Source organism: Salmo salar, unplaced genomic scaffold (genome assembly GCF_905237065.1).
Source record: "Salmo salar unplaced genomic scaffold, Ssal_v3.1, whole genome shotgun sequence".
Lineage (NCBI taxonomy): Eukaryota > Metazoa > Chordata > Actinopteri > Salmoniformes > Salmonidae > Salmo > Salmo salar.
In genome coordinates this window covers 269510-297488 of record NW_025548399.1, presented here as the reverse complement: position 1 = coordinate 297488, position 27979 = coordinate 269510, and the positions used below count along the sequence as shown (strand labels likewise).

The window sequence follows — 27979 nt, the reverse complement described above, 5'->3', positions numbered from 1 at the left end:
GAATAGTTTCACAGTTCAATAAAATATGTGGAACGATAATCACGCTGCACTTTGGTCCACTCCTCTCTATGACAACCGTGACACCCGAAGCCAAATCTAGTTGACAAACCCTGTTTTATAGTATGTCATGGCCTTTTCTGGCCAACTGCTGTTATGTTTATGATATACTATGGTGTTGTGTCACTAGACTTTGACCAGATATTATTGCATCCAAAGATCAACTGTACCTAGAACATAGATACAGAGCCACTTGTTATCAGGAAGCTGCTCTCTCAGAACAACGGAAAATATCTCAATGACTTGACATGTTCTGGCTGTGAATTCAGGCTACAAGGTAAGAATCTTCCCAGTGATTATCGTAAAGTGTGTAGAGAAATTAAATGTATGGTGTTATTTTAGTATAGTGACTGACAGTAAAACACTCAGATCTAAAAGTCCATTTCACCTGGGACAGCTACGTGACAGTTCAATCATACAAAATGGTGCTAACTGGGCGTAGGCAAGTCAAATTCAAAAACATATTGTTCATATATTCATATATTGTGGTTATTTTATAATTTGTATATTTTTATGTATAAGTTGTAAATCGTCTTTCAAAATATCGTAAAATTTGTTTTCTAAACTACAATGAGCTCCTCTTTCCTGTGTAATTTGGTATGAAACCACTGAACATACTTTTCTTAACATTGTTATTATGAACTGAATTCAGTAACAGCATAATAATATCATACCTGTTGAACAAAGCAACACACTAGAATGAGAGGAATTATTAAAAGAGAAAGTGACTTATTAATATTATGTTGTTATTATTATTATTATTATTATTATTATTATTATTATTATTATTGTTATTATTATTATTATTATTATTATTATTATTATTATTATTATTATTATTATTATTATTATTATTAGTTAAACTACATGGAGAAAAGGTGAAAATATCAGTCACGACTACATGTTCATGTGATGCATTAAATCACCTGACTGTTTGGATGTATCTGTTAGGAAATGTTTTATTTCTAAGAGATAATGAATAAAATAGAACAATTGACCTTCAATAATTAGTTGTCACTGTGTTAATCACAACCAACATGCTGGATCTCTGTTTAGGGGTCACTGCTCTAAAATGAGTCTCTCTTGGAAGAGAGAGGAGGAGGGCCCTGCCTCTAAAAGGAGTGTCTCTGGGGAACATGGCACTAAATCTAAGAGGTGAGATTAGTTTTGTAAAGAATTTATTTAGAGTTTATATCCAAAACACTATATCCACCATTTCTTCTCATTTGTGTTTTTTTCTACAGAAATTAAGGCTTATGGGTGTGTAAAATATTACTGTTCTAAGATTTAAAATTCATAGATTTTAGCGTATGACATTTTACTGAGAACATCACAGCAAGATGAAACAAATATTGTTGCATTCTCTAGATTCTGCATTCACCAGATTCTCACATTTCATTTGCGTTATAGAGCCCCACAGTGGAGGTGTTATAATACCCATAACACCTAGCGGTCAAACAGGGAAATGGTTCCAATAGTTTTATAGAGCCCCACAGTGGAGGTGTCATAATACCCATAACACCTAGCGGTCAAACAGGGAAATGGTTCCAATAGTTTTATAGAGCCCCACAGTGGAGGTGTTATAATACCCATAACACCTAGTGGTCAAACAGGGAAATTGCTCCAATAGTTTTATAGAGCCCCACAGTGGAGGTGTCATAATACCCATAACACCTAGTGGTCAAACAGGGAAATTGCTCCAATAGTTTTATAGAGCCCCACAGTGGAGGTGTCATAATACCCATAACACCTAGCAGTCAAACAGGGAAATTGCTCCAATAGTTTTATAGAGCCCCACAGTGGAGGTGTTATAATACCCATAACACCTAGTGGTCAAATAGGGAAATTGCTCCAATAGTTTTATAGAGCCCCACAGTGGAGGTGTCATAATACCCATAACACCTAGTGGTCAAACAGGGAAATGGTTCCAATAGTTTTATAGAGCCCCACAGTGGAGGTGTCATAATACCCATAACACCTAGCGGTCAAACAGGGAAATGGTTCCAATAGTTTTTCCAATAAAAAACATGAGCTGTCGCACACCCAGATAATGTTTATTTATGTGGAGGTTCTGACTAACGGCTAAACTATAAGCTATAAAAAATAGAGTCCCACACTCCATATATAAACTCCCAGTAATTTATTGGGTATTTACCAACGTTTCAGCATCACTGTGCCTTCTTCAGGGTGATGTCATCAATACTTGAACCAGGTTATGTAGACAAACAGTGCAATTAGTGCAACCAATGACAATAGAGAGGGGTGTGTCATGATTATTAAGTTAATTAGAATGAATTGAATGAAACTGTTAAAAAAACAATAGTTTCTGGCATATTGAATATATCAGGCTATTGTTATCATATAGAAACATAACTGATAATTGTACATAACATTAGCGTCAACATACATTATTGTTTAATTCAATTTCACATATTTAATTGTTTCCTATTTCAATAAAAACATTTGTTCCATGTAATGTTTTGGTTCAACCATAATGCATAATGAGCATCATCAACAGGGGAACATATTGGATGTACTCTGATAAGCTGTAGAAAGAATATATACATTTAAAACAGAGAACTGTTCATAAGGGCCAGAGATCAAAGTCAATATTCAGACCACTAGGGGTCCATGTTTTTAGACAGGATCTCCAGTAAGCCTCCCTTTGTAGTAGTAGGATCTCCATGTTACCTCCTCTCCTTGGTAGAGCAACATGCTCAATGCCTGTGTATTGGAGGGAGGAGATTGGATGGTCAGCTTCAACAAAGTGAGCTGCTATTGGACAGTCAATGTTCTTACACCTGATTGAGCTGCTGTGTTCAGCTATGCGTTGTTTTAATTGTCTTTTCGTTTGTCCTACGTAGGCTTTCCCACATGAACAGGTGATGAGATAGATTACTCCCTTGGTCTTGCATGAGATGATCCCTCTAACAGGGATTGTTCTACCTGTATGTTGATGTCTGAAGATGGATGTTTTTATAGTGCTGTTGCACTGTGCTCATGAGCCACGTTTGTAGTTCCCATTTGGGATGGGTGTCAAGAGTGTCTGAGTGGGCTCAGAGGGCAGGTCAGATCTCACCAAACTATCTACAATATTGTGACCACGCTTATAGACCACCAGTGGGGGTTCCTTATAGACCACCAGTGGGGGTTCCTTATAGACCACCAGTGGGGGCTCCTTATAGACCACCAGTGGGGGTTCCTTATAGACCACCAGTGGAGGTTCCTTATAGACCACTAGTGGGGGTTCCTTATAGACCACCAGTGGGGGTTTCTCATAGACCACCAGTGGGGGTTCCTTATAGACCACCAGTGGGGGTTCCTTACAGACCACCAGTTGGGGTTCCTTATAGACCACCAGTGGGGGTTCCTTATAGACCACCAGTGGGGGTTCCTTATAGACCACCAGTGGGGGCTCCTTATAGACCACCAGTGGGGGTTCCTTATAGACCACCAGTGGAGGTTCCTTATAGACCACTAGTGGGGGTTCCTTATAGACCACCAGTGGGGGTTTCTCATAGACCACCAGTGGGGGTTCCTTATAGACCACCAGTGGGGGTTCCTTACAGACCACCAGTTGGGGTTCCTTATAGACCACCAGTGGGGGTTCCTTATAGACCACCAGTGGGGTTCCTTATAGACCACCAGTGGGGGTTCCTTATAGACCACCAGTGGGGGTTCCTTACAGACCACCAGTGGGGGTTCCTTATAGACCACCAGTGGGGGTTCCTTATTATGAACTGAATTCAGTAACAGCATAATAATATCATACCTGTTGAACAAAGCAACACACTAGAATGAGAGAAATTATTAAAAGAGAAAGTGACTTATTAATAATATGTTATTATTATTATTATTACTATTAGTTCCACTACATGGAGAAAAGGTGAAAATATCAGTCACGACTACATGTTCATGTGATGCATTAAATCACCTGACTGTTGGGATGTATCTGTTAGTAAATGTTTTATTGCTAAGAGATAATTAATAAAATACAACAATTGACATTCAATAATTAGTTGTCACTGTGTTAATCACAACCAACATGCTGGATCTCTGTTTAGTTGTCACTGTGTTAACCACAACCAACATGCTGGATCTCTGTTTAGTTGTCACTGTGTTAACCACAACCAACATGCTGGATCTCTGTTTAGTTGTTACTGTGTTGACCACAACCAACATGCTGGATCTCTGTTTAGTTGTTACTGTGTTAACCACAACCAACATGCTGGATCTCTGTTTAGGGGTCATTGTGTTAACCACAACCAACATGCTGGATCTCTGTTTAGTTGTCACTGTGTTAACCACAACCAACATGCTGGATCTCTGTTTAGTTGTCACTGTGTTAATCACAACCAACATGCTGGATCTCTGTTTAGTTGTTACTGTGTTAACCACAACCAACATGCTGGATCTCTGTTTAGTTGTCACTGTGTCAACCACAACCAACATGCTGGATCTCTGTTTACAGGGGTCAGTGCTCTAAAATGAGTCTCTCTGGGAAGAGAGAGGAGGGGGGCCCTGCCTCTAAAATGATTCTCTCTGGGGAGAGAGAGGAGGGGGGTCCTGCCTCTAAAATGCATCTATCTGAGGGACATGACAACAAAGCTAAGAGGTGAGATGACAATGGACTTTGTTTCTTAAACATTATTTCCAACATTTGTTATTTTTAATCGGAAATGATTTCTTACGGGTACCTTCATGTGTCTGTAAAATATTGTTGTTGTAAGATTTTAATTCATAGATTTTTGTGTATTCATTTTTGTTTTGCAAAACGCTACATAGCTGGAATGAAATGTTTGTATCCTGTATATTTCACTGTGATATGTGGTTGTCTCACCAGCACACACACACACACACACACACACACACACACACACACACACACACACACACACACACACACACACACACACACACACACACACACACACACACACACACACACACACACACACACACACACACACACACACACATCTTTACCAGTATACACACACATATCTATAGAATTTTAGCATGACACAATCATTTAGTCTACTCTTAATTATTGCCTAATATGTTGGCAGGCATAACTTTATTGTTCTTACTAATTCTGATCGTTGTTACAAGCTGAATTTGGACAATATATCCGTTATATCAACCCACTTCACTCCTGTTTAAACCAAAAAGGGTTCTATCTTTCTTAATATACGGAATCACTAAAGTTCTACATAGAACCCTTTATAGGAGGTTAGCCTGTCTGAGTATACAGTATATATATAATATATATAGAACCCTTTATAGGAGGTTAGCCTGTCTGAGTATACAGTATATATAGAATATATATAGAACCCTTTATAGGAGGTTAGGAAGTGTCTGGGTATACAGTATATATAATATATATAGAACCCTTTATAGGAGGTTAGGAAGTGTCTGAGTATACAGTATATATAGAATATATATAGAACCCTTTATAGGAGGTTAGGAAGTGTCTGAGTACACAGTATATATAATATATATAGAACCCTTTATAGGAGGTTAGGAAGTGTCTGAGTATACAGTATATTTAATATATATATATAGAACCCTTTATAGGAGGTTAGGAAGTGTCTGAGTATACAGTATATATATAATATATATAGAATCCTTTATAGGGCTCTTTGATCAGAACTCTAGTGGTTCTTCTTCACTGAACTGATCTTCATTATATCCAAACACACTGGTGGTCAGGGAGTCATTTCTTTGTTTGAACGATGGCCCACGTCAACTCTGGCTGACTTTTTTACAATATGATATATTACAACACTTTACAATACAATACATTATAATACAATATATTATAATACAATACATTATAATACAATACATTATAATACAATACATTATAATACAATACATTATAATACAATACAATACATTACAATACAATACAATACATTACAATACAATACAATACAATACATTACAATGCATTACAATACAATACAATACAATACATTACTATACAATAAAATACAATACAATACATTACAATACAATACAATACATTACAATATAATACAATACATTACAATACAATACAATACATTACAATACAATACAATACAATACATTACAATACAATACAATACTATACAATACAATACAATACATTACAATACAATACATTACAATACAATACAATACAATACAATACAATACAATACAATATATTACAATACAATACAATACAATACAATACATTACAATACAATACATTACAATACAATACAATACAATACAATACAATACATTACATTACAATACAATACAATACAATACAATGCAATACAATACAATACAATACAATACAAAACAATACATTACTATACAATACCTTACATTACAATACAATACAATACATTACAATACAATACAAAACAAAACAATACATTACTATACAATACAATACATTATAAAACAATACATTATAATACAATACATTATAAAACAATACATTATAATACAATACATTATAATAAAATACATTATAATACAATACATTATAATACAATACATTGTAATACAATAAATTATAATACAATAAATAAATCACTTAGGAAGACAGACAACATCTGACTTTTTTTCAATACTATACATTACTATACAATACTATACATTACTATACAATACTATACAATACTATACATTACTATACAATACTATACAATACTATACATTACTACACAATACTATACATTACTACACAATACTATACATCACTATACAACACTATACATTACTACACAATACTATACAATACTATACATTACTATACAATACTACACAATACTATACATTACTATACAATACTATACAATACTATACATTACTATACATTACTATACAATACTATACATTACTATACAATACATTACAATATATTACAATACATTGCAATACCCCCCCATATACCTATAAGAGTAAATTGTCTTCATTGTCAGCACTTCTAAAATCAATCTCAAAATATTGTTTTAAAAAATGAATAATTCAGTTTTTCATAATAATAATAAAAATGAATATTACTAATGTAACCCACTGTAAAGACTGGGTTTAGTTTATTGTGTGGCACTGCTCATGTCCGCGTTCTGGAACTGTCCCCGTCCCCGTACAGAACTGTCCGCGTCCGGTGCGGCGCCAAGCATATTGTCACGGTTACGCGCAGAGTGGCTGAGGTGATCTTGGAGAATAACGATGGAGTTCGCTACAGTGTTGAGACGTCGAAGTTTATTGTTGAATTTGCTTTTTGCTTTACGGTCAGGGACAGTATGAGTGTCGCCAGATCCTTTTCACTCTCTGTCCTTGTTTCATTTTGTGGTTCACCGGATTCATCATCATCCTCGAGACGAAGTACAGAACAACCTGCTACCTAGCCAAGCTAGTCGGTACAGCTAGGTAAGCTAGCTAGCTACTCTACCAGCAGCATCCTAGTTATCCTAGCTAGTCGGTACAGCTAGGTAAGCTAGCTAGCATCTCTACCAGCAGCATCCTAGTTATCCTAGCTAGTCGGTACAGCTGGGTAAGCTAGCTAGCTACTCTACCAGCAGCATCCTAGTTATCCTAGCTAGTCGGTACAGCTAGGTAAGCTAGCTAGCTACTCTACCAGCAGCATCCTAGTTATCCTAGCTAGTCGGTACAGCTAGGTAAGCTAGCTAGCTACTCTACCAGCAGCATCCTAGTTACCCTAGCTAGTCGGTACAGCTAGGTAAGCTAGCTAGCTACTCTACCAGCAGCATCCTAGTTATCCTAGCTAGTCGGTACAGCTAGGTAAGCTAGCTAGCTACTCTACCATCAGCATCCTAGTTATCCTAGCTAGTCGGTACAGCTAGGTAAGCTAGCTAGCTACTCTACCAGCAGTATTTTAGTTATCCTAGCTAGTCGGTACAGCTAGGTAAGCTAGCTAGCTACTCTACCAGCAGCATCCTAGTTATCCTAGCTAGTCGGTACAGCTAGGTAAGCTAGCTAGCTACTCTACCAGCAGCATCTTAGTTATCCTAGCTAACACTACATCATCACCGGCTGCCTGTATTTCTTGTGGACCGTTGGAGCTCCCCAGTTGTTTCTTCCACCTGTTAAATCCCGTGGAGGGCTTCTCCCTCTCTCGTTGATGGATGCTGTAATGCGTTGCGTGCTGGTGGCAGGGAAGTCAGGCGCAGGAGAATGAACTTGGTAAAAATGGAGCTGTTTAATAAACATCAAAACCTCAGAAAACCAAAGTATACAAAATAACAAATAGAGGGTGCAAAACCCGTCGCACACCAGAATAACAATAAACACCTACATACAACAAACAATCTCCGACAAGGACATGAGGGGAAACAGAGGGTTAAATACACAACATGTCATTGATGGGATTGGAACCAGGTGTGTAGGAAGACAAGACAAAACCAATGGAAAATGAAAAATGGATCAGTGATGGCTAGAAGGTCGGTAGTGTCGACCGCCGAACACCGCCCGAACAAGGAGAGGGACCGACTTCGGCAGAAGTTACCTCTGTCCGATTCTCCTCTCTTCACTAGATGGACTGTAACTTTAGTGTTTAACCCCTCTGTGTCCAAGGACCGAACTTTTGAATATTATTTTCGGGCGCCTCAAGTAGGCTGGACACATGACATTTTTAACAATGTTTTTTTTCTGATGAAAACTAGTTCATTGCATCCTCCATGGAGCTCAGTTTCATAATATTACGTTATGTTATGAAGTAATCGCTAAAAAACAGACCTTATTTTAGGTCATTTTTCAGCTTTTCTAGTTGAATTGAGCACCGTGACGCCAACTCACCTTCTGAACATTCTATTCCCAGCTCATTGTTCTGCGTTAAAATGGCAGCTTCTCTATTGTTATCAATGAGACCTGTCGGCAATAACCGTGAACGCCGACCTCGGGTAAATTACTATTAACCTTGTAGGCTGACCTCAATTATTATTATTATTATTATTATTATTATTATCAGGTAACTTATTATTATTAACAGGGTTCTGGCTACTTTGTGAGTGCTATCCCTGTTCGCTTGGGTACATATTGTGGTGGCCCACAGTCCTAAACGTTAACCATTTTCTGGTCATGGTTAACCATATTTGTTTTCAGAAAAAGGTATACCACCTAAACAAAACGCATGTCTCTGTCCTCTTTTTCAGATGTGGCCGATTTTAAACATCCAGAATACATTTTTTAATTAAGAAGTAACACTTTGATGACTTGTTGTTTCTAAATGGCTGCTGGGTAATTGGATATGCATTGAAATCGTTGCATCGCAGGTTCACAGAGTTGCGTAGGTTCACAGAGTTGCAAACCAAATGGATAGGTCTAGCTCATTGATTTGTAGATCTGACGTAGTTGCTACCTCAGATTATGAGCCTAGTTCAAAGATGAAAAAATAAAAACATGGAGTCTCCTCGTGCATGCGCCCCCAGTCTCATTGTTCTCAGATCGACCACTATCCAAATGCGCTACTGTTTTTCAGCCATGGCCTGCAAAGTCATCATTCAAAGTTCTGGCGCCTTCTGAGAGCCCATGGGAGCGTTAGAAAATGTCACGTTATGCCAGAGATCCCCTGTTTTGGATAGAGATGATCAAGAAGGCCAAGAAATGGTCAGACAGGGTACTTCCTGTACAGAATCTTCTCAGGTTTTGGCCTGCCAAATGAGTTCTGTTATACTCACAGAACCATTCAAACAGTTTTAGAAACGTTGGAGTGTTTTCTATCCAAAGCTAATAATTATATGCATATTCTAGTTTCTGGGCAGGAGTAATAATCAGATTAAATCGGGTACGTTTTTATCCGGCCGTGAAAATACTGCCCCTATCCATAACAAGTTAACCATAAACATCACACATTTAGTTAATTATATATATAAAACTATTTATTTAGATGGGTGACATTATCTGCCAAAATAACATGTAGATGCAAAATGCAAAAACATGTACATGCAAAATAATGTAGACCAAAAAGAGCTCTCCAGCAGGTACCAAAACATTCAAAGGCCATTTTCTCAAAGTGAGGTTACAAGTTTATCATCTTCCAAAGCAGAAACACTTTTCCACTGTTCCTCAACTGTAGTGTATGATATACCATGTTCTAGCTCTGAGGCTCTACTATTATCAAATGTGAAAAACACAATTTCAAATTTTGCTACATAAGACCGAGCCGTTCATTTGAGAGAAAGGCAGATATATAGCATTTAGCAAAAAAACATTATTTCTCTCTCTGAAATGAAACCATCAAGTGATAGATTTTAAACAAATACATGTCTGTCACTGAACAACGCCATGCCATGATTAGATAGTGAAATAACACTCTTCCATAATTTCTTTAAACCATAAAGGCACATTTCCGAACATTTCTGTAAAGTGATATGTTGCATGTTGGAGCTCTTCTTATGTTCCCATCTGAGATCAGAGTAGATGAGAGATGTAATGTTTGTCTCTGTTGTGTTGAAGACCAATCAAGCCGGAGAGAACAGCCTCCCCTGTACCCAGCTGTGTGTCCATGAAGAGTGACTGGTCTATGAATCATCCTATAGAGTTTAGAGAGGGAGACTTTTCTACTGAACAAAGGTAAGAAGAACTCATGGGTCATGGTCAGTGAGTTAAACAACACTGTCTCTAGTCATTTCTCCTCTCCCATTTTCACATTTCTTTTGGTTGTTTTCATAATCCATAGGCTAATACTTTTGTCCATTTTCATAGTCCTAAAACAATATTAAACAAACACAACGTTCCCTCCACGTGTGTGTGTGTGTGTGTGTGTGTGTGTGTGTGTGTGTGTGTGTGTGTGTGTGTGTGTGTGTGTGTGTGTGTGTGTGTGCAATCCCTGGACGAGGACATGTAATCTCTATCCTGATTGCCTAGTCACTTTTACATCTACCTACATTTACATATTACCTCAATTACCTAAACTACCTGGTACCCTGCACATTGACTCAGTACTGGTACTCCTTATAGCCTCATTATTACCTCAACTACCTGGTACCCCTGCACATTGACTCAGTACTGGTACTCCTTATAGCCTCATTATTACCTCATCTACCTGGTACCCTGCACATTGACTCAGTACTGGTACTCCTTATAGCCTCATTATTACCTCAACTACCTGGTACCCCTGCACATTGACTCAGTACTGGTACTCCTTATAGCCTCATTATTACCTCATCTACCTGGTACCCCTACACATTGACTCAGTACTGGTACTCCTTATAGTCTCATTATTACCTCAACTACCTGGTACCCCTGGACATTGACTCAGTACTGGTACTCCTTATAGTCTCATTATTACCTCAACTACCTGGTACCCCTGCACATTGACTCAGTACTGGTACTCCTTATAGTCTCATTAATACCTCAACTACCTGGTACCCCTGCACATTGGCTCAGTACTGGTAGTCCTTATAGTCTCATTATTACCTCAACTACCTGGTACCCCTGCACATTGACTCAGTACTGGTACTCCTTATAGTCTCATTATTACCTCAACTACCTGGTACCCCTGCATATTGACTCAGTACTGGTACTCCTTATAGCCTCATTATTACCTCAACTACCTGGTACCCCTGCACATTGACTCAGTACTGGTACTCCTTATAGTCTCATTATTAGCTCAACTACCTGGTACCCCTGCACATTGACTCAGTACTGGTACTCCTTATAGTCTCATTATTACCTCAACTACCTGGTACCCCTGCACATTGACTCAGTACTGGTACTCCTTATAGTCTCATTATTACCTCAACTACCTGGTACCCCTGCACATTGACTCAGTACTGGTACTCCTTATAGTCTCATTAATACCTCAACTACCTGGTACCCCTGCATATTGACTCAGTACTGGTACTCCTTATAGTCTCATTATTACCTCAACTACCTGGTACCCCTGCATATTGACTCAGTACTGGTACTCCGTATAGTCTCATTATTGTTTGTTTTAATGTGTTCTGTTTGACTGGTACTGTATATATAGACATATTGATGTTTTATTGTGTTACTGTTTGACTGGTACTGTACATATGGACATACTATAAAGTATGTGCATCAATAGACTCTGAAGGATTCAAGTGGAACTGAGATGAAGTGAATCAGTATCTGTATGTGACAACTCAATATTAGGAGGGTGTTAATGTTTTCACATTTATTTTGTTTGTTGATGTTTGTTGATTTATGTAATGTCACATAATTCAATGTTTAATTAATGTAATGGCACATATTTTAATGCTTTATGTCAGCATATATTTTAGTGCTTTATGTAATGTATTTTATCTATTGAAATATGGTTTTATATATTATATATATTGTAGTTTGATGGTGATTCATTATGTTTTCCAGATTCTCTAACCAAACTCTGAGATCAGTCTCTCCAGTACCCAGTCATCTGTCCATGAAGAGTGACTCCTCTATGCATCATCCTATATATTTTAGTGATGGATCAGGGACCTTTGACCCCAGGTAAGTTACTGGTCAGAATTGATGATATTTCTATTGAAGAGGAGAACCTTCAAGATCTGAAACCAGATGTATTTTGAGTATCTGAGTATATACTGTAAAGCATCTGCTTATCATTTGTTGTTTATGTCATATATTTTTTATACAGTGAGTGTACAAAACATTATGAACACCTGCTTTTTCCATGACGTAGATTGACAAGGTGAATCCAGGTGAAAGCAATGATCCCTTATTGACGTCACTTGTTAAATCCACTTCAATCAGTGTCGATGAAAGGGAGGTTAAAGAAGTATTTTTAAGCCTTGAGACAATTGAGACATGGATTGTGTATGTGTGCCATTCAGAGGGTGAATGAGCAAGTCAATATATTTAAGTGCCTTTGAATGGGGTATTGTGGTAGGTCTCAGGCACAAAATTCTAGTAATGGCGTTGTGGACATGTTATTCATTCCAGAGGCTACTACCACACTCAGACAGCACAGTATACTGTTCCCAGCTGTCTGTCTATGAACACAGTATACTGTTCCCAGCTGTCTGTCTATGAACACAGTATACTGATCCCAGCTGTCTGTCTATGAACACAGTATACTGATCCCAGCTGTCTGTCTATGAACACAGTATACTGATCCCAGCTGTCTGTCTATGAACACAGTATACTGATCCCAGCTGTCTGTCTATGAACACAGTATACTGATCCCAGCTGTCTGTCTATGAACACAGTATACTGATCCCAGCTGTCTGTCTGTCTATGAACACAGTATACTGATCCCAGCTGTCTGTCTATGAACACAGTATACTGTTCCCAGCTGTCTGTCTATGAACACAGTATACTGTTCCCAGCTGTCTGTCTATGAACACAGTATACTGATCCCAGCTGTCTGTCTATGAACACAGTATACTGATCCCAGCTGTCTGTCTATGAACACAGTATACTGATCCCAGCTGTCTGTCTATGAACACAGTATACTGTTCCCAGCTGTCTGTCTATGAACACAGTATACTGATCCCAGCTGTCTGTCTATGAACACAGTATACTGTTCCCAGCTGTCTGTCTATGAACACAGTATACTGATCCCAGCTGTCTGTCTATGAACACAGTATACTGTTCCAAGCTGTCTGTCTGTCTATGAACACAGTATACTGTTCCCAGCTGTCTGTCTATGAACACAGTATACTGTTCCCAGCTGTCTGTCTATGAACACAGTATACTGTTCCCAGCTGTCTGTCTATGAACACAGTATACTGTTCCCAGCTGTCTGTCTATGAACACAGTATACTGTTCCAAGCTGTCTGTCTGTCTATGAACACAGTATACTGTTCCCAGCTGTCTGTCTATGAACACAGTATACTGTTCCCAGCTGTCTGTCTGTCTATGAACACAGTATACTGTTCCCAGCTGTCTGTCTATGAACACAGTATACTGTTCCCAGCTGTCTGTCTGTCTATGAACACAGTATACTGTTCCCAGCTGTCTGTCTATGAACACAGTATACTGTTCCCAGCTGTCTGTCTATGAACACAGTATACTGTTCCCAGCTGTCTGTCTATGAACAGTGACTTCTCCATGGATCATCCTGTTAATTCCAGTGGTGGAAAATCAATCACCTTTGACCGAAGGTACGTCACCACATATAGATATGTTGTTGTAATTTGTAATTTGTTGTAACTGAGTTTATTACTGCACCCTCTTATATCTCTGTAGTGGATGGTCTACTCTGTTAGAGGATCAGTATCTCTCTCTCCTTTATCTCTGTAGTGGATGGTCTACTCTGTTAGAGGATCAGTATCTCTCTCTCCTTTATCTCTGTAGTGGATGGTCTACTCTGTTAGAGGATCAGTATCTCTCTCTCCTTTATCTCTGTAGTGGATGGTCTACTCTGTTAGAGGATCAGTATCTCTCTCTCCTTTATCTCTGTAGTGGATGGTCTACTCTGTTAAAGGATCAGTATCTCTCTCTCTCCTTTATCTCTGTAGTGGATGGTCTACTCTGTTAGAGGATCAGTATCTCTCTCTCCTTTATCTCTGTAGTGGATGGTCTACTCTGTTAGAGGATCAGTATCTCTCTCTCCTTTATCTCTGTAGTGGATGGTCTACTCTGTTAGAGGACCAGTATCTCTCTCTCTCTCCTTTATCTCTGTAGTGGATGGTCTACTCTGCCAGAGGATCAGTATCTCTCTCTCCTTTATCTCTGTAGTGGATGGTCTACTCTGTATCTCTCTCTCCTTTATCTCTGTAGTGGATGGTCTACTCTGTTAGAGGATCAGTATCTCTCCTTTATCTCTGTAGTGGATGGTCTACTCTGTTAGAGGATCAGTATCTCTCTCCCTTTATCTCTGTAGTGGATGGTCTACTCTGTTACAGGATCAGTATCTCTCTCTCCTTTATCTCTGTAGTGGATGGTCTACTCTGTTAGAGGATCAGTATCTCTCCTTTATCTCTGTAGTGGATGGTCTACTCTGTTAGAGGATCAGTATCTCTCTGTCCTTTATCTCTGTAGTGGATGGTCTACTCTGTTAGAGGATCAGTATCTCTCCTTTATCTCTGTAGTGGATGGTCTACTCTGCCAGAGGATCAGTATCTCTCTCTCCTTTATCTCTGTAGTGGATGGTCTACTCTGTTAGAGGACCAGTATCTCTCTCTCTCTCCTTTATCTCTGTAGTGGATGGTCTACTCTGTTAGAGGATCAGTATCTCTCTCTCCTTTATCTCTGTAGTGGATGGTCTACTCTGTTAGAGGATCAGTATCTCTCTCTCCTTTATCTCTGTAGTGGATGGTCTACTCTGCCAGAGGACCAGTATCTCTCTCTCCTTTATCTCTGTAGTGGATGGTCTACTCTGTTAGAGGATCAGTATCTCTCTCTCCTTTATCTCTGTAGTGGATGGTCTACTCTGTTAGAGGATCAGTATCTCTCTCTCCTTTATCTCTGTAGTGGATGGTCTACTCTGCCAGAGGATCAGTATCTCTCTCTCCTTTATCTCTGTAGTGGATGGTCTACTCTGTTAGAGGATCAGTATCTCTCTCTCCTTTATCTCTGTAGTGGATGGTCTACTCTGTTAGAGGACCAGTATCTCTCTCTCTCTCCTTTATCTCTGTAGTGGATGGTCTACTCTGTTAGAGGATCAGTATCTCTCCTTTATCTCTGTAGTGGATGGTCTACTCTGTTAGAGGATCAGTATCTCTCTCTCCTTTATCTCTGTAGTGGATGGTCTACTCTGTTAGAGGATCAGTATCTCTCTCTCCTTTATCTCTGTAGTGGATGGTCTACTCTGTTACAGGATCAGTATCTCTCTCTCCTTTATCTCTGTAGTGGATGGTCTACTCTGTTAGAGGATCAGTATCTCTCCTTTATCTCTGTAGTGGATGGTCTACTCTGTTAGAGGATCAGTATCTCTCCTTTATCTCTGTAGTGGATGGTCTACTCTGCCAGAGGATCAGTATCTCTCTCTCCTTTATCTCTGTAGTGGATGGTCTACTCTGTTAGAGGACCAGTATCTCTCTCTCTCTCCTTTATCTCTGTAGTGGATGGTCTACTCTGTTAGAGGATCAGTATCTCTCTCTCCTTTATCTCTGTAGTGGATGGTCTACTCTGCCAGAGGATCAGTATCTCTCTCTCCTTTATCTCTGTAGCGGATGGTCTACTCTGCCAGAGGATCAGTATCTCTCTCTCCTTTATCTCTGTAGTGGATGGTCTACTCTGTTAGAGGATCAGTATCTCTCTCTCCTTTATCTCTGTAGTGGATGGTCTACTCTGTTAGAGGACCAGTATCTCTCTCTCTCTCCTTTATCTCTGTAGTGGATGGTCTACCCTGTTAGAGGATCAGTATCTCTCTCTACTTTATCTCTGTAGTGGATGGTCTACTCTGTTAGAGGATCAGTATCTCTCCTTTATCTCTGTAGTGGATGGTCTACTCTGTTAGAGGATCAGTATCTCTCTCTAATTTATCTCTGTAGTGGATGGTCTACTCTGCCAGAGGATCAGTATCTCTCTCTCCTTTATCTCTGTAGTGGATGGTCTACTCTGTTAGAGGACCAGTATCTCTCTCTCTCTCCTTTATCTCTGTAGTGGATGGTCTACTCTGTTAGAGGATCAGTATCTCTCTCTCCTTTATCTCTGTAGTGGATGGTCTACTCTGCCAGAGGATCAGTATCTCTCTCTCCTTTATCTCTGTAGTGGATGGTCTACTCTGCCAGAGGATCAGTATCTCTCTCTCCTTTATCTCTGTAGTGGATGGTCTACTCTGTTAGAGGATCAGTATCTCTCTCTCCTTTATCTCTGTAGTGGATGGTCTACTCTGTTAGAGGACCAGTATCTCTCTCTCTCTCTCCTTTATCTCTGTAGTGGATGGTCTACTCTGTTAGAGGATCAGTATCTCTCTCTACTTTATCTCTGTAGTGGATGGTCTACTCTGTTAGAGGATCAGTATCTCTCCTTTATCTCTGTAGTGGATGGTCTACTCTGTTAGAGGATCAGTATCTCTCTCTCCTTTATCTCTGTAGTGGATGGTCTACTCTGTTAGAGGATCAGTATCTCTCCTTTATCTCTGTAGTGGATGGTCTACTCTGCCAGAGGATCAGTATCTCTCTCTCTTTTATCTCTGTAGTGGATGGTCTACTCTGTTAGAGGATCAGTATCTCTCTCTCCTTTATCTCTGTAGTGGATGGTCTACTCTGTTAGAGGATCAGTATCTCTCCTTTATCTCTGTAGTGGATGGTCTACTCTGTTAGAGGATCAGTATCTCTCTCTCCTTTATCTCTGTAGTGGATGGTCTACTCTGTTAGAGGATCAGTATCTCTCTCTCCTTTATCTCTGTAGTGGATGGTCTACTCTGTTAGAGGATCAGTATCTCTCTCTCCTTTATCTCTGTAGTGGATGGTCTACTCTGTTAGAGGATCAGTATCTCTCCTTTATCTCTGTAGTGGATGGTCTACTCTGCCAGAGGATCAGTATCTCTCTCTCTTTTATCTCTGTAGTGGATGGTCTACTCTGTTAGAGGATCAGTATCTCTCTCTCCTTTATCTCTGTAGTGGATGGTCTACTCTGTTAGAGGATCAGTATCTCTCCTTTATCTCTGTAGTGGATGGTCTACTCTGCCAGAGGATCAGTATCTCTCTCTCCTTTATCTCTGTAGTGGATGGTCTACTCTGTTAGAGGACCAGTATCTCTCTCTCTCTCCTTTATCTCTGTAGTGGATGGTCTACTCTGTTAGAGGATCAGTATCTCTCTCTACTTTATCTCTGTAGTGGATGGTCTAATCTGTTAGAGGATCAGTATCTCTCCTTTATCTCTGTAGTGGATGGTCTACTCTGTTAGAGGATCAGTATCTCTCTCTCCTTTATCTCTGTAGTGGATGGTCTACTCTGTTAGAGGATCAGTATCTCTCCTTTATCTCTGTAGTGGATGGTCTACTCTGCCAGAGGATCAGTATCTCTCTCTCTTTTATCTCTGTAGTGGATGGTCTACTCTGTTAGAGGATCAGTATCTCTCTCTCCTTTATCTCTGTAGTGGATGGTCTACTCTGTTAGAGGATCAGTATCTCTCCTTTATCTCTGTAGTGGATGGTCTACTCTGTTAGAGGATCAGTATCTCTCTCTCCTTTATCTCTGTAGTGGATGGTCTACTCTGTTAGAGGATCAGTATCTCTCTCTACTTTATCTCTGTAGTGGATGGTCTACTCTGTTAGAGGATCAGTATCTCTCTCTCCTTTATCTCTGTAGTGGATGGTCTACTCTGTTAGAGGATCAGTATCTCTCCTTTATCTCTGTAGTGGATGGTCTACTCTGCCAGAGGATCAGTATCTCTCTCTCTTTTATCTCTGTAGTGGATGGTCTACTCTGTTAGAGGATCAGTATCTCTCTCTCCTTTATCTCTGTAGTGGATGGTCTACTCTGTTAGAGGATCAGTATCTCTCCTTTATCTCTGTAGTGGATGGTCTACTCTGCCAGAGGATCAGTATCTCTCTCTCCTTTATCTCTGTAGTGGATGGTCTACTCTGCCAGACGATCAGTATCTCTCTCTCCTTTATCTCTGTAGTGGATGGTCTACTCTGTTAGAGGACCAGTATCTCTCTCTCTCTCCTTTATCTCTGTAGTGGATGGTCTACTCTGTTAGAGGATCAGTATCTCTCTCTCCTTTATCTCTGTAGTGGATGGTCTACTCTGTTAGAGGACCAGTATCTCTCTCTCTCTCCTTTATCTCTGTAGTGGATGGTCTACTCTGTTAGAGGATCAGTATCTCTCTCTCCTTTATCTCTGTAGTGGATGGTCTACTCTGCCAGAGGATCAGTATCTCTCTCTCCTTTATCTCTATAGTGGATGGTCTACTCTGTTAGAGGATCACTATCTCTCCCTCCTTTATCCTTGTAGTGGATGGTCTACTCTGTTAGAGGATCAGTAGTAACATCTACAAGTCTCTCTCTCTCTCCTTTATCTCTGTAGTGGATGGTCTACTCTGCCAGAGGATCAGTATCTCTCTCTCCTTTATCTCTGTAGTGGATGGTCTACTCTGCCAGAGGATGAGTATCTCTCTCTCCTTTATCTCTGTAGTGGATGGTCTACTCTGCCAGAGGATCAGTATCTCTCCTTTATCTCTGTAGTGGATGGTCTACTCTGTTAGAGGATCAGTATCTCTCTCTCCTTTATCTCTGTAGTGGATGGTCTACTCTGTTAGAGGATCAGTATCTCTCCTTTATCTCTGTAGTGGATGGTCTACTCTGTTAGAGGATCAGTATCTCTCTCTCCTTTATCTCTGTAGTGGATGGTCTACTCTGCCAGAGGATCAGTATCTCTCTCTCCTTTATCTCTGTAGCGGATGGTCTACTCTGCCAGAGGATCAGTATCTCTCTCTCCTTTATCTCTGTAGTGGATGGTCTACTCTGTTAGAGGATCAGTATCTCTCTCTCCTTTATCTCTGTAGTGGATGGTCTACTCTGTTAGAGGACCAGTATCTCTCTCTCTCTCCTTTATCTCTGTAGTGGATGGTCTACCCTGTTAGAGGATCAGTATCTCTCTCTACTTTATCTCTGTAGTGGATGGTCTACTCTGTTAGAGGATCAGTATCTCTCCTTTATCTCTGTAGTGGATGGTCTACTCTGTTAGAGGATCAGTATCTCTCTCTAATTTATCTCTGTAGTGGATGGTCTACTCTGCCAGAGGATCAGTATCTCTCTCTCCTTTATCTCTGTAGTGGATGGTCTACTCTGTTAGAGGACCAGTATCTCTCTCTCTCTCCTTTATCTCTGTAGTGGATGGTCTACTCTGTTAGAGGATCAGTATCTCTCTCTCCTTTATCTCTGTAGTGGATGGTCTACTCTGCCAGAGGATCAGTATCTCTCTCTCCTTTATCTCTGTAGTGGATGGTCTACTCTGCCAGAGGATCAGTATCTCTCTCTCTTTATCTCTGTAGTGGATGGTCTACTCTGTTAGAGGATCAGTATCTCTCTCTCCTTTATCTCTGTAGTGGATGGTCTACTCTGTTAGAGGACCAGTATCTCTCTCTCTCTCTCCTTTATCTCTGTAGTGGATGGTCTACTCTGTTAGAGGATCAGTATCTCTCTCTACTTTATCTCTGTAGTGGATGGTCTACTCTGTTAGAGGATCAGTATCTCTCCTTTATCTCTGTAGTGGATGGTCTACTCTGTTAGAGGATCAGTATCTCTCTCTCCTTTATCTCTGTAGTGGATGGTCTACTCTGTTAGAGGATCAGTATCTCTCCTTTATCTCTGTAGTGGATGGTCTACTCTGCCAGAGGATCAGTATCTCTCTCTCTTTTATCTCTGTAGTGGATGGTCTACTCTGTTAGAGGATCAGTATCTCTCTCTCCTTTATCTCTGTAGTGGATGGTCTACTCTGTTAGAGGATCAGTATCTCTCCTTTATCTCTGTAGTGGATGGTCTACTCTGTTAGAGGATCAGTATCTCTCTCTCCTTTATCTCTGTAGTGGATGGTCTACTCTGTTAGAGGATCAGTATCTCTCTCTCCTTTATCTCTGTAGTGGATGGTCTACTCTGTTAGAGGATCAGTATCTCTCTCTCCTTTATCTCTGTAGTGGATGGTCTACTCTGTTAGAGGATCAGTATCTCTCCTTTATCTCTGTAGTGGATGGTCTACTCTGCCAGAGGATCAGTATCTCTCTCTCTTTTATCTCTGTAGTGGATGGTCTACTCTGTTAGAGGATCAGTATCTCTCTCTCCTTTATCTCTGTAGTGGATGGTCTACTCTGTTAGAGGATCAGTATCTCTCCTTTATCTCTGTAGTGGATGGTCTACTCTGCCAGAGGATCAGTATCTCTCTCTCCTTTATCTCTGTAGTGGATGGTCTACTCTGTTAGAGGACCAGTATCTCTCTCTCTCTCCTTTATCTCTGTAGTGGATGGTCTACTCTGTTAGAGGATCAGTATCTCTCTCTACTTTATCTCTGTAGTGGATGGTCTAATCTGTTAGAGGATCAGTATCTCTCCTTTATCTCTGTAGTGGATGGTCTACTCTGTTAGAGGATCAGTATCTCTCTCTCCTTTATCTCTGTAGTGGATGGTCTACTCTGTTAGAGGATCAGTATCTCTCCTTTATCTCTGTAGTGGATGGTCTACTCTGCCAGAGGATCAGTATCTCTCTCTCTTTTATCTCTGTAGTGGATGGTCTACTCTGTTAGAGGATCAGTATCTCTCTCTCCTTTATCTCTGTAGTGGATGGTCTACTCTGTTAGAGGATCAGTATCTCTCCTTTATCTCTGTAGTGGATGGTCTACTCTGTTAGAGGATCAGTATCTCTCTCTCCTTTATCTCTGTAGTGGATGGTCTACTCTGTTAGAGGATCAGTATCTCTCTCTACTTTATCTCTGTAGTGGATGGTCTACTCTGTTAGAGGATCAGTATCTCTCTCTCCTTTATCTCTGTAGTGGATGGTCTACTCTGTTAGAGGATCAGTATCTCTCCTTTATCTCTGTAGTGGATGGTCTACTCTGCCAGAGGATCAGTATCTCTCTCTCTTTTATCTCTGTAGTGGATGGTCTACTCTGTTAGAGGATCAGTATCTCTCTCTCCTTTATCTCTGTAGTGGATGGTCTACTCTGTTAGAGGATCAGTATCTCTCCTTTATCTCTGTAGTGGATGGTCTACTCTGCCAGAGGATCAGTATCTCTCTCTCCTTTATCTCTGTAGTGGATGGTCTACTCTGCCAGACGATCAGTATCTCTCTCTCCTTTATCTCTGTAGTGGATGGTCTACTCTGTTAGAGGACCAGTATCTCTCTCTCTCTCCTTTATCTCTGTAGTGGATGGTCTACTCTGTTAGAGGATCAGTATCTCTCTCTCCTTTATCTCTGTAGTGGATGGTCTACTCTGTTAGAGGACCAGTATCTCTCTCTCTCTCCTTTATCTCTGTAGTGGATGGTCTACTCTGTTAGAGGATCAGTATCTCTCTCTCCTTTATCTCTGTAGTGGATGGTCTACTCTGCCAGAGGATCAGTATCTCTCTCTCCTTTATCTCTATAGTGGATGGTCTACTCTGTTAGAGGATCACTATCTCTCCCTCCTTTATCCTTGTAGTGGATGGTCTACTCTGTTAGAGGATCAGTAGTAACATCTACAAGTCTCTCTCTCTCTCCTTTATCTCTGTAGTGGATGGTCTACTCTGCCAGAGGATCAGTATCTCTCTCTCCTTTATCTCTGTAGTGGATGGTCTACTCTGCCAGAGGATGAGTATCTCTCTCCTTTATCTCTGTAGTGGATGGTCTACTCTGCCAGAGGATCAGTATCTCTCCTTTATCTCTGTAGTGGATGGTCTACTCTGTTAGAGGATCAGTATCTCTCTCTCCTTTATCTCTGTAGTGGATGGTCTACTCTGTTAGAGGATCAGTATCTCTCCTTTATCTCTGTAGTGGATGGTCTACTCTGTTAGAGGATCAGTATCTCTCTCTCCTTTATCTCTGTAGTGGATGGTCTACTCTGCCAGAGGATCAGTATCTCTCTCTCCTTTATCTCTGTAGCGGATGGTCTACTCTGCCAGAGGATCAGTATCTCTCTCTCCTTTATCTCTGTAGTGGATGGTCTACTCTGTTAGAGGATCAGTATCTCTCTCTCCTTTATCTCTGTAGTGGATGGTCTACTCTGTTAGAGGACCAGTATCTCTCTCTCTCTCCTTTATCTCTGTAGTGGATGGTCTACCCTGTTAGAGGATCAGTATCTCTCTCTACTTTATCTCTGTAGTGGATGGTCTACTCTGTTAGAGGATCAGTATCTCTCCTTTATCTCTGTAGTGGATGGTCTACTCTGTTAGAGGATCAGTATCTCTCTCTAATTTATCTCTGTAGTGGATGGTCTACTCTGCCAGAGGATCAGTATCTCTCTCTCCTTTATCTCTGTAGTGGATGGTCTACTCTGTTAGAGGACCAGTATCTCTCTCTCTCTCCTTTATCTCTGTAGTGGATGGTCTACTCTGTTAGAGGATCAGTATCTCTCTCTCCTTTATCTCTGTAGTGGATGGTCTACTCTGCCAGAGGATCAGTATCTCTCTCTCCTTTATCTCTGTAGTGGATGGTCTACTCTGCCAGAGGATCAGTATCTCTCTCTCCTTTATCTCTGTAGTGGATGGTCTACTCTGTTAGAGGATCAGTATCTCTCTCTCCTTTATCTCTGTAGTGGATGGTCTACTCTGTTAGAGGACCAGTATCTCTCTCTCTCTCTCCTTTATCTCTGTAGTGGATGGTCTACTCTGTTAGAGGATCAGTATCTCTCTCTACTTTATCTCTGTAGTGGATGGTCTACTCTGTTAGAGGATCAGTATCTCTCCTTTATCTCTGTAGTGGATGGTCTACTCTGTTAGAGGATCAGTATCTCTCTCTCCTTTATCTCTGTAGTGGATGGTCTACTCTGTTAGAGGATCAGTATCTCTCCTTTATCTCTGTAGTGGATGGTCTACTCTGCCAGAGGATCAGTATCTCTCTCTCTTTTATCTCTGTAGTGGATGGTCTACTCTGTTAGAGGATCAGTATCTCTCTCTCCTTTATCTCTGTAGTGGATGGTCTACTCTGTTAGAGGATCAGTATCTCTCCTTTATCTCTGTAGTGGATGGTCTACTCTGTTAGAGGATCAGTATCTCTCTCTCCTTTATCTCTGTAGTGGATGGTCTACTCTGTTAGAGGATCAGTATCTCTCTCTCCTTTATCTCTGTAGTGGATGGTCTACTCTGTTAGAGGATCAGTATCTCTCTCTCCTTTATCTCTGTAGTGGATGGTCTACTCTGTTAGAGGATCAGTATCTCTCCTTTATCTCTGTAGTGGATGGTCTACTCTGCCAGAGGATCAGTATCTCTCTCTCTTTTATCTCTGTAGTGGATGGTCTACTCTGTTAGAGGATCAGTATCTCTCTCTCCTTTATCTCTGTAGTGGATGGTCTACTCTGTTAGAGGATCAGTATCTCTCCTTTATCTCTGTAGTGGATGGTCTACTCTGCCAGAGGATCAGTATCTCTCTCTCCTTTATCTCTGTAGTGGATGGTCTACTCTGTTAGAGGACCAGTATCGCTCTCTCTCTCCTTTATCTCTGTAGTGGATGGTCTACTCTGTTAGAGGATCAGTATCTCTCTCTACTTTATCTCTGTAGTGGATGGTCTAATCTGTTAGAGGATCAGTATCTCTCCTTTATCTCTGTAGTGGATGGTCTACTCTGTTAGAGGATCAGTATCTCTCTCTCCTTTATCTCTGTAGTGGATGGTCTACTCTGTTAGAGGATCAGTATCTCTCCTTTATCTCTGTAGTGGATGGTCTACTCTGCCAGAGGATCAGTATCTCTCTCTCTTTTATCTCTGTAGTGGATGGTCTACTCTGTTAGAGGATCAGTATCTCTCTCTCCTTTATCTCTGTAGTGGATGGTCTACTCTGTTAGAGGATCAGTATCTCTCCTTTATCTCTGTAGTGGATGGTCTACTCTGTTAGAGGATCAGTATCTCTCTCTCCTTTATCTCTGTAGTGGATGGTCTACTCTGTTAGAGGATCAGTATCTCTCTCTACTTTATCTCTGTAGTGGATGGTCTACTCTGTTAGAGGATCAGTATCTCTCTCTCCTTTATCTCTGTAGTGGATGGTCTACTCTGTTAGAGGATCAGTATCTCTCCTTTATCTCTGTAGTGGATGGTCTACTCTGCCAGAGGATCAGTATCTCTCTCTCTTTTATCTCTGTAGTGGATGGTCTACTCTGTTAGAGGATCAGTATCTCTCTCTCCTTTATCTCTGTAGTGGATGGTCTACTCTGTTAGAGGATCAGTATCTCTCCTTTATCTCTGTAGTGGATGGTCTACTCTGCCAGAGGATCAGTATCTCTCTCTCCTTTATCTCTGTAGTGGATGGTCTACTCTGCCAGACGATCAGTATCTCTCTCTCCTTTATCTCTGTAGTGGATGGTCTACTCTGTTAGAGGACCAGTATCTCTCTCTCTCTCCTTTATCTCTGTAGTGGATGGTCTACTCTGTTAGAGGATCAGTATCTCTCTCTCCTTTATCTCTGTAGTGGATGGTCTACTCTGTTAGAGGACCAGTATCTCTCTCTCTCTCCTTTATCTCTGTAGTGGATGGTCTACTCTGTTAGAGGATCAGTATCTCTCTCTCCTTTATCTCTGTAGTGGATGGTCTACTCTGCCAGAGGATCAGTATCTCTCTCTCCTTTATCTCTATAGTGGATGGTCTACTCTGTTAGAGGATCACTATCTCTCCCTCCTTTATCCTTGTAGTGGATGGTCTACTCTGTTAGAGGATCAGTAGTAACATCTACAAGTCTCTCTCTCTCTCCTTTATCTCTGTAGTGGATGGTCTACTCTGCCAGAGGATCAGTATCTCTCTCTCCTTTATCTCTGTAGTGGATGGTCTACTCTGCCAGAGGATGAGTATCTCTCTCTCCTTTATCTCTGTAGTGGATGGTCTACTCTGCCAGAGGATCAGTATCTCTCCTTTATCTCTGTAGTGGATGGTCTACTCTGTTAGAGGATCAGTATCTCTCTCTCCTTTATCTCTGTAGTGGATGGTCTACTCTGTTAGAGGATCAGTATCTCTCCTTTATCTCTGTAGTGGATGGTCTACTCTGTTAGAGGATCAGTATCTCTCTCTCCTTTATCTCTGTAGTGGATGGTCTACTCTATTAGAGGATCAGTATCTCTCCTTTATCTCTGTAGTGGATGGTCTACTCTGTTAGAGGATCATTATCTCTCTCTTCTTTATCTCTGTAGTGGATGGTCTACTCTGCCAGAGGATCAGTATCTCTCTCTCCTTTATCTCTGTAGTGGATGGTCTACTCTGCCAGAGGATGAGTCCAGGTGTGCAGTGTGTCAGCAGGTTCTGAGGGATCCGGTCTCTATCACCTGTGGACACAGGTTCTGCAGACAGTGCATCACCAGATACTGGGAGAAACCTGCTCCTTCAGGAGACTATGACTGTCCTCAGTGTAGAAAGAGATCCAGAACACTTCCTGTACTACAGAACCTGAGGGAACCCAATGATGCAAGAGGCTCTGAAAACAGTAAGAACACTTGCAGACCTGTGCTAAGTCAATACCTCAATATGATTTAAATGTAGTTAACTACAATAATATGAGATAATATAAGTTACTGTAGTTGTGGAGGCCCACATTTCATCCTGTCAATGACTGTGTCTGATACACATCCATTTTACTCCTCCCTTGTAGTGGATGACAGCCTGCAGAGAGCTATAGTAAACCATAAAGCCAGTCTGAAAAGGAGGTATGAATGTGTGATAGAAGGCATGGAAACAGCAGGGAACCAAACTCCCCTCAACAGGATTTACACAGAGCTCTACATCACAGAAGGAGAGAGTGAAGGTGTTAACAATGAACATGAGGTGTGGCATCTAGAGACAGCATCCAGGACACCAACCTCACATGACACAGCAATCCACTGCAATGACATCTTTAAACCCTTACCTGGCCAAGAGAGAAGCATCAGAACTGTGCTGACCAAGGGCATCGCTGGCATCGGAAAAACAGTCTCTGTGCAGAAGTTCATCCTAGACTGGGCTGAAGGGAAGGCAAACCAAGATGTGGAGATCATATTTGTGCTTCCTTTCCGGGAGCTGAACTTGATCAAAGATCGTCAGTACAGTCTTCTCAGACTTTTAAATGACTTCCACACAGAACTAGACATAGGCAATGCAAAGAAACTCACTGCCTGTAAAGCTATGTTCATCTTTGATGGTTTGGATGAAAGCAGACTTCCATTAGATTTCCAGCACAATGAAAAGGTGTCTGATGTCACCCAGACATCATCTATTGATGTTCTGCTGACAAACCTCATCAAGGGGAATCTGCTTCCCTCTGCTCTCCTATGGATAACCTCCCGACCAGCAGCAACCAATCAGATCCCCCTAAGTGTGTTAACCAGGTGACAGAGGTACGAGGGTTCAATGACCCACAGAAGGAGGAGTACTTCAGGAAGAGATTCAGTGATGAGGACCTGGCCAGCAGAATCATCTCACACATAAAGACATCAAGGAGCCTCCACATCATGTGCCACATGCCGGTGTTCTGTTGGATTTCTGCAATAGTCTTTGAACACATGTTGAGGACAGACAAGAGGAGAGAGATGCCCACGACTCTGACTGAGATGTCCATACACTTCCTGCTCATTCAGACCAGCCTGAAGAACCAGAAGTATCATGGAAGATATGAGATGGATCAAGAGGAGCTCATGGAGTCAGATAAGGAAATTCTTCTGAAGCTGGGGAGGCTGGCGTTTGAAAATCTGGAGAAGGGTAATCTCATGTTCTATGAAGAAGACCTGAAAGAGTGTGGCCTTGATGTCAAAGAAGCCTCAGTGTACTCAGGAGTGTGCACACAAATCTTTAAAGAAGAGTCTGTGATATTTCAGAGAGTGGTGTACTGCTTTGTTCATCTCAGCATTCAGGAGTTTCTCTCAGCTGTCTACATGTACCATTGTTACACAGCCAGGAACATGGATGCACTGAAGCCTTTCCTCAAGCGAAAGTCTAGAGGTGTGTCTGAAGAGCTAACCTTGCATGAGCTGCTGAAGAGTACCGTGGATAAAGCCTTGGAGAGTAAGAATGGACACCTGGACCTTTTTGTCCGCTTCCTTCATGGCATGTCACTAGTGTCCAATCAGAAACTCCTACGAGGTCTGGTGACACAGACAGAAAGCAGTCCGGAGAGCATCCAGAAAACAATCCGATCCCTTAAGGTGATGCAAAGGAAGAACATGTCCCCTGAGAGGTGCATCAATCTCTTCCACTGTCTGATAGAGATGAAAGACCATTCAGTACAGGAGGAAATCCAAGAGTACTTGAGGTCAGAGAACAGATCCAAAAACCTCTCCCTTGCTCAGTGTTCAGCGCTGGCCTACATGCTGCAGATATCAGAGGAGGTTCTGGATGTGTTTAACCTGAAGGAATACAAGACATCAGAGGAGGGTCGTAGGAGACTGCTCCCAGCTGTGAGAGGCTGCAGGAAAGCTCTGTAA

At 40.9% G+C, this 27979-nt stretch overlaps 1 pseudogene; it reads left to right on the top strand.

The window, feature by feature from the left end:
• Positions 1-114: 114 nt before the first annotated feature.
• LOC106595400 (NLR family CARD domain-containing protein 3-like) lies at positions 115-27979 on the top strand (annotated as a pseudogene).